Here is a 7,065-nt window from a genome sequence, read left to right on the forward strand (position 1 = left end):
TTAATAATTTTAATTTTCTGTAAGATACCACCATTTTAGGTAACCATTCTGAACAAGGATTACAACTTCTTAACCAGGCAAAATATGCTCAGACAATCCATTCACTGCTTCAGTGAAGGAAATTAACTTCTGCATGATCTAGCAGAATCAGTTACAACAAAATTACTCTTACTTTGTTATCAAATATATACTTATGTCTTATATTTCCATAAAGCAACATAAAGTTCAATCCTTTTGCTGTCAGAGGCCAGGTGAAAGGCCCTTGGATGGCGCAAATCTGCTGTTCCTCCAGTTCTGGTGGCAAGGCAACATGCTACTCGTAGTCTCTACTAGACGCTGTGCTGATGGAATTGTGCCCAAAAGGGTAGAGGGAATCTTGGAATCTCAAGAGAGCCATTAGTCTATCAGTGCCAAAGCCTTTTTTGTTAATGCCTTAAAAAGAGCCTGGCACACTCTTGGTCTAGGAGCTGGCAAAGAAACTGCAGTCAATGTGAGGGAAGGGGGCCCACCACCTCCATGCTGGCTGCAGTGAAATGGCAAGGCACAGGATATGTCAACTGCTCAGTGATGGAATTGACAATGGGACAGAACTGCTCTGCTTCACACATTATTTTCTTATTTTTCAAAGCACTGTTGGTGCCATTCTTGCCTACTCCGAAGCAATAAATGGCTACTTCTGAACCAGCCTATCAAAAATAATCAGCTTGATGGAACTGGAACCAAAACATAGGTGGGTTAACCATCTTGCCTCAAGTCTTATGCATTTGGACAGGCAGCCAGGCCTCCCACAGGCTTCTTGAAAATGTGTAGGATAATAGTAGACAGGATCATGTAAGGATGGATTTAGCCAAATGATGGAACATAGAAATTCACTTTTGCCTCATTCTATAATGACTGGACACAAGTAAAAATGACAAGAAACTAGTGTGGATTAAAATAAAATCCTTCTTTATGGTAGATATTTTCATAATTTATAAAAGCAGCAGCTCTTGCTTAATCCAAGAACTTGTATCTCACCTCTTCATTTCTATGTCTCTGTGGAAAAGAAGTTACTGCCTCTTCAGAGAGCCAAAAAAAATTATATATGGCCCAAGAACTTATTTTCTCTAAATTGCCATCCCTGGCTCTTGAAAATGTACCACAGCTGTTACAGAAAAATATATTCCAGTTCCATAAGAAATCCACAGAACTGGCAGCTCTTATTTAGCAACATGTCTTCCAAACATGATTCCTTTAAAAATGGTAGAAGTCTATGCAATGTCTACAACAGGTAAAGTAGGAAGAGAACATTGTGGCTATTTATCAGCTGGCTTCATCAGTAACAGGTCCATGACAAGTACTCATAACCATAACATCTCATGAAAACAAATAGAAAACAGAGTTCTTCATCCAAAGAAAAGGTGGGGGGTGGGAGGGGTAAAGTGATGCTATTATAAAGCAATTTTATACTGTAAAAGAGCTGTATAGTTTCTTTGGAATCTTATTTATTTTGGAAAGCAACTTGGAGTCCTACAGTTGAAGATAATTTTCATATAATTAGGCACATATTTCACACTTCAGCAAATTGATCTCAGAATTATTCAGCCTGGGGGATGTAATAGACCAAGGTTCAACCATCTTCCAGTGAACTGTGTTTATTTGTTTTTTAAAAATATATATATATGCTAAATATACTTTTTATTTTCTTTTTATTTTGTTTAAGGGTTATTTTCATCTACTGTGGATCTAATATTATGTTGTAAGAGACCCCAAGGGCCTTTATGATACAAATGTAGAATAAAGATGGCAAAGTATGATTAAGAGTTACTAATTTTTCTTCTAAATGAGCTTTCATTCTTGACTCTTGTCCAAACCCAGTTACACTGGAAATAGTTTAGTGGAGTGTTGTAAGAACTGCTGAAAAGTAAACTGCTACCAGTGAAGGCATCTTATTATCACCACAGGGTTCCTCGTAAACAGCACTCATGCCAAACCCTGTAAATGTGTTGCTTTTAACTTAGTTTAAATATCAGTTTGATGTTCTATAGGGGCAGAAAGGATATTTTTACAATACTGCCCCATATATGTACATTTAGATGGAAGTCCCATTGACATCAATTTGACTTAATAATTACCACCTTAGTATGCACCACTATGCTCACTTATCTAGAACTAAGCCCCACTGAATTCATTAGCCTGTACCCAGCATTTTCATTGCACTAGTCCAAGGCCCATATGTGGTTTGGGTTGAACACTTTCAGAATCAGGAGACGTAACCAATATCAGTTTAATTGTCCAAGTTGTTGTGTAGCTATTTGCACAACCTTTTTGGCAACCACTCACACGGCAGTGTCATCCAGTGCAACTTTATTAGCAAGGATTTCCACTTTGCTAGTATTAATATGGGATTCAGATGAATACAGTTTACTTTTGAGTAGATACGCAGGGCCTCGACAAGTCAATTCTAACCTGTGACAACCTTTTCCAGGGTTTTCTAGGTAACAAATACACAGAAGTGGTTTAGCATTCTCTTCTTCTGTGGGTACTCTGGCACTGCACAGCTTGCCCAAGGCCACACAGGCTAGCTCTGCGTGGATGCACAGTGAGAAACTGAACTCCCAACCTCTGGTTCCAAAGCTGGATACCTAACTCACAGATTTATCCAGCCAGCATGCTCATATAAAGACAGGATGAAAACATGTTTAGGAAAACCAGACAATTCAAAAGACTGACATTTGCATGCCTTGGAATTTCTATTATTCACATACAGCAGCTTTTTTTTTTAAAATGTCCCGGCAGCCCCCTGTTTAAACAACAGTAAATTTACATCTAATTTTGGTGGAATACAACTATTGTGTATCCTGTGCTCACCACAGTTTCCCACACCTTGTTTATCCCATAAGATTCTAAATTCTTTTATAGGCAGTGCTGATGTAAATGCAAAAACCACCTACATCCCTTCAAACAGAGACGTACTTTTTGTCAAGTCTCGTAACTTAGAATATTGCAACAATGGCTCCTCTCAATGCAGAGTAAGATTTCAACACATTTTACCACAGCTCTTGGCCCTGTGTGCCAAAGGTGAACAATGCAGTATACAGCCTGCATGGGCTGTCTGACGGCCTTCAGGTTCAGATTTCAAAAGCATATGGCACTAATTTCAAAGCTGTGGTCAGGCCCTACATCAATAAGAAAAGAATGAATCATTTTGAATGATGCCTTTAACCAGCACAACGTGAGAAGTCATCAGACTCTCCCTTCCCAAAGTTCTCTTGCTGAGGTAAGAGCTAGACTGATGGTGGGCCAATAAAATCTGAAAGTAGCATTTTCCTAGGTCAAACAGGCTCTCTTTCTTGTTAAGCTGACATCTTTTTTTCTAAGTGCACTAGATTCCTATAGGACTGAAAAGAAAAGGCACCGAGTCTTCAAAAACAAAATCACATCTAACGTGAAGGAATTCTGTATCTGTGTAGAAACTTTTCCTTGAAAACTTGCTCAAAGCTTTCTTTGCACTGACTGGACTTGTCAATATGAACAAGAAAGGAGAGTGAATTTGATGTGATGCAGTTTTTCTATTCAAGTGCTTGTGTTGCTGTGGAACAGCACAGTAAAATGTAGAGTTTCCATCTTCCAAGAGTTGCTTTGAATCAGAAATTCAGTTTTATAGCTTATTCTAATGTCATTTCCATTACACCTTTCACTATTAAACTCATTGCTATAGTATAAAAGAACTACCCAAGTTATTTTGCTGCCTTTGGGGTTGATTCGAAAACATTTGAGGGTAGTTACTAGAGATGGGGACGAATATAAAATGGATCGCTTTTTCCGACGAATATAGTGTATTTGTTAAATATTCATCGTTCCATATTTGTGGGTTCCAGAGACCCCCATGAATATGAAGGGATGAATATTTACCCATTTTTATTCGTCTTTCATATTTAAAAAAAAAAACAAACACACACCAGTCTGCCTACTAGCCACCGATCAGGTAATTGGTGACAGAAAGGCAGCCATCACCCTACACAGCCACCCAATACCACAGCCTAACCCCACCCCCTTCCTTTCCCTACCTTAGGCCCCACACCACCTCATCCCCACCGACACCCTCTTACCATAATCGCTGCTGCCGAGGTCTTCTGGCCTCAGAGCCATGCATGTAAAAATGGAGACTGGCTGCCCTTTGCAAAGATGGCAGTTGCAGCTTCATTTAGGGTAGGGAAGCTGCAGCTGCCATATTTGCAAAGGTCAGCCTGGATTCCCTTAGGCTGCCGTTTGCAAAGATGGCAGCTGCAGCTTCCCTACCCTAACTGAAGCCACAGCAGCTATCTTTGCAAAGGGCAGCCAGTCTCCCTTTTTACACACTGTGGCTGCGAAGGCCTGATGGCAACCTCGGCAGCAGCTATTAAGGTAAGGGGGTGTTAGTGGGAGTGGGGTGAGGGCTAAGATAGGGAAAGGAAGGGGTGTGGGGGTGGCTGCCTATCGGCTTCTGATTAGCTGATCGGCAGCCGGTAGGCAGAATGGGCTTCTGTGCTGTGCAGTAAACTCACCTGGGGGGACCCAATTTGTGTTGTAAATAACTTGGATGTCCGATATCCAATCTTCACTAAAGTTGGCAGGCATGCTGGGGAAAGACATAGGAAACTCCATTGTGATTCTGGATCTTTCCTAACTTTCAGGACTTATAGAACAGCATGTGAGGACGTTTCTCTGCAAATTTGGTGTCTCTAGGTGCTTAGGTGCCAGTTTTATAGTACGTAGTTTAAAATGCAGATGAAACAATAGATTGATCCATTAATTTGTTGAAGAATATTTGTATATTTGTATTTGTTGATCTGTTAACCCTGACAAATAACGGTTCAAAATGAATCAACATTTTTTAAATTTGTTCCCATCTCTAGTAGTTACAAATGAAAATTAGAAATAATTAGTTATTTCTTCATTCTATGCTATTTTAATCACTTTGCTTTCAGATCACAACATAAAGGAGAAAAAGAAACATGGGGAAATGTATGAAAGAATATTTTTGACAAGCATGGAGAGGAACCCTTTGAGTACAGGAAATCCTATGGTACCACTGCCAATCTGAATTTCTTCTCTGGGCAAAAAGTAACAACAAATGAAAATCATATCAGAAGTTGGAAATCTGTAAAGAATATTTTCTCATTTTCAAAGTGTATTCATGACACAAAATTAAGACCTACACAGGCACCATTTGATTTTTTCTTTGAAGGAGCATAAAATTATGCGGCATAGCGTGTTTATTTTTGGTGTTTAATTTCTAAACAATGTCTAATCTGACTACAGTATACTGAAATGTGAATAACTGTAGTTCAAGATTAATTATAGTTCTCAAAATGTTGGAGAGCTTCTCCCCCATTTACTCTGTTCCAAAACTACTTGTTTTCTGTTCTTTGTAAAATACAGTAGGACCCCCATATTTAAAGCAGATTGGTTCCAAGTCCCACCCCTGCAGGCAAAATAAAACAAAGATCTGGGGAGATCTGGCATCCTGCCTCCTTACATTACATTGCCACAGCTGACAGTGCTGTGTGTATTCAAATACATACATTAATACATCTTCTCACAAGATGTGCATGTATACATATATTTTGTTTGCATAAGTGTAGATGTGATTCACGTAATTTCACTTAATGCAAGAGTAAATGACCAACAAGATTCTGGCAAAAATTTCTTAATTGCCACAGGCTAAAGAAATTGTGTCTGCTGCTATGGCCTCCTATAGGGAGAAAGGTGGCAAGTAAGCAAGTAAGCAAGTAAGCAAGTAAGCAAGTAAGTAAGTAAATAAATAAATATAAATAAATGCACATACTTCTAAACTATTTATCCTAAAATAAACTTTGTAAAACCTTTTGTGTGTTTTTCAGCAGAGAACAACATACTGTATTTGAAGCACTGAGAAATCATAAGAACAGATATTATCTATTTATCTACATATTATCTTGTGAGCTGTTGGTTGTGTCAGACCACATCATTATGGGGTGTGTAGTCTAAGAAACCCAAAGAAATCCTTTTCCTAATGGTCAGGTAGTCCCTAGGTGTGCAGCGATAGAAAGAAATAGAAAAGAGGAGAATTCTTTGAGATCAAACAAGCAGATGGTTGTTTGCAATACTGAATCGAATGCTGTAAACTAGCACTGCACATAAGTTATGGTCAAACTGAGTCAGAGTGCAGACAAACCTGAAGTGTCACTAATTGCAAGCATGTTTTAAAATATCTCAACAGAACCTTTGCCAATTGCTAAGCCATTTCCTTTTGTTACACTTGTTCCTCGAGTATTAAATCATTTCCTGGAATAAAGGGATTCCACATCTTGATAACCAGCAATAAGCACGGTATCCATAATTAGTTTCCATGTGGAACTTTGACAAAATAACAATTGCAAAACCTTTACGAGGGGTGAAATCACTGTACACCCAACTGATAGTCAGAAAGAGAGTAAAAGGGCAAAATCAGCATGGAAACAATTACAGCTCCTTGTGACTTGTACAGGATGGAAATATAAGTTAACACAAAGCATTGGTTGTCTCAGAGATTTTTCAGTTTTATTCTATATTAAGGGATGGCAGCACATTCTTAGTATCAAGAAAAGTATAGCATTGAGCCAGTGGGAAGGATTGCTGACTGTTTTCTATAAACAATAGGGGGAACAAGAATTGCTGCAGGCTCTCATTCCTTTTCTGTCCTTTTCATGCTGCTCTGCAGCTTTTCCCAAATAAATACATTGCCCTCTGTGGAAGAACAGCCAGTTGGCAGTGCTATTTTGAAACCTATCCACCAAGTACCTTGTAATCATTTCAGTTCAGCTGGAAAGATGGTTATTTCCTTTGGCTGCTTTGGAAATGTAACCACTTGTGTAGCCTTTCGGGGCTCTTCTTGGAAGACTCAAGCTGTGTGCACCACTCTTTGAGGTTCTCCTTGGAGGCATAGCCCATAATTTGTTGAGTTAGCTGGACCCCAGCAAGAGTTCAGAGTAACACTGCCAACTGAAAGTTAATTAGATGAAACAGAGAGCCATAAGAAACAGGCTTGGACCAACCAAGAGCCAGCACTCAAGAGTTATCGCA

General features: G+C 39.1%; 1 long non-coding RNA gene across 1 annotated transcript; it reads left to right on the top strand.

Moving 5' to 3' along the window:
* The first annotated feature begins 1,408 nt into the window (after positions 1-1,408).
* On the top strand, positions 1,409-5,800 carry LOC144583236 (uncharacterized). The gene is made up of 2 exons (XR_013536930.1): positions 1,409-3,259; positions 4,950-5,800. It is a non-coding gene; the product is annotated as an uncharacterized LOC144583236 (long non-coding RNA).
* Positions 5,801-7,065: the final 1,265 nt, after the last annotated feature.

Source organism: Pogona vitticeps, chromosome 5, assembly GCF_051106095.1.
Source record: "Pogona vitticeps strain Pit_001003342236 chromosome 5, PviZW2.1, whole genome shotgun sequence".
Lineage (NCBI taxonomy): Eukaryota > Metazoa > Chordata > Lepidosauria > Squamata > Agamidae > Pogona > Pogona vitticeps.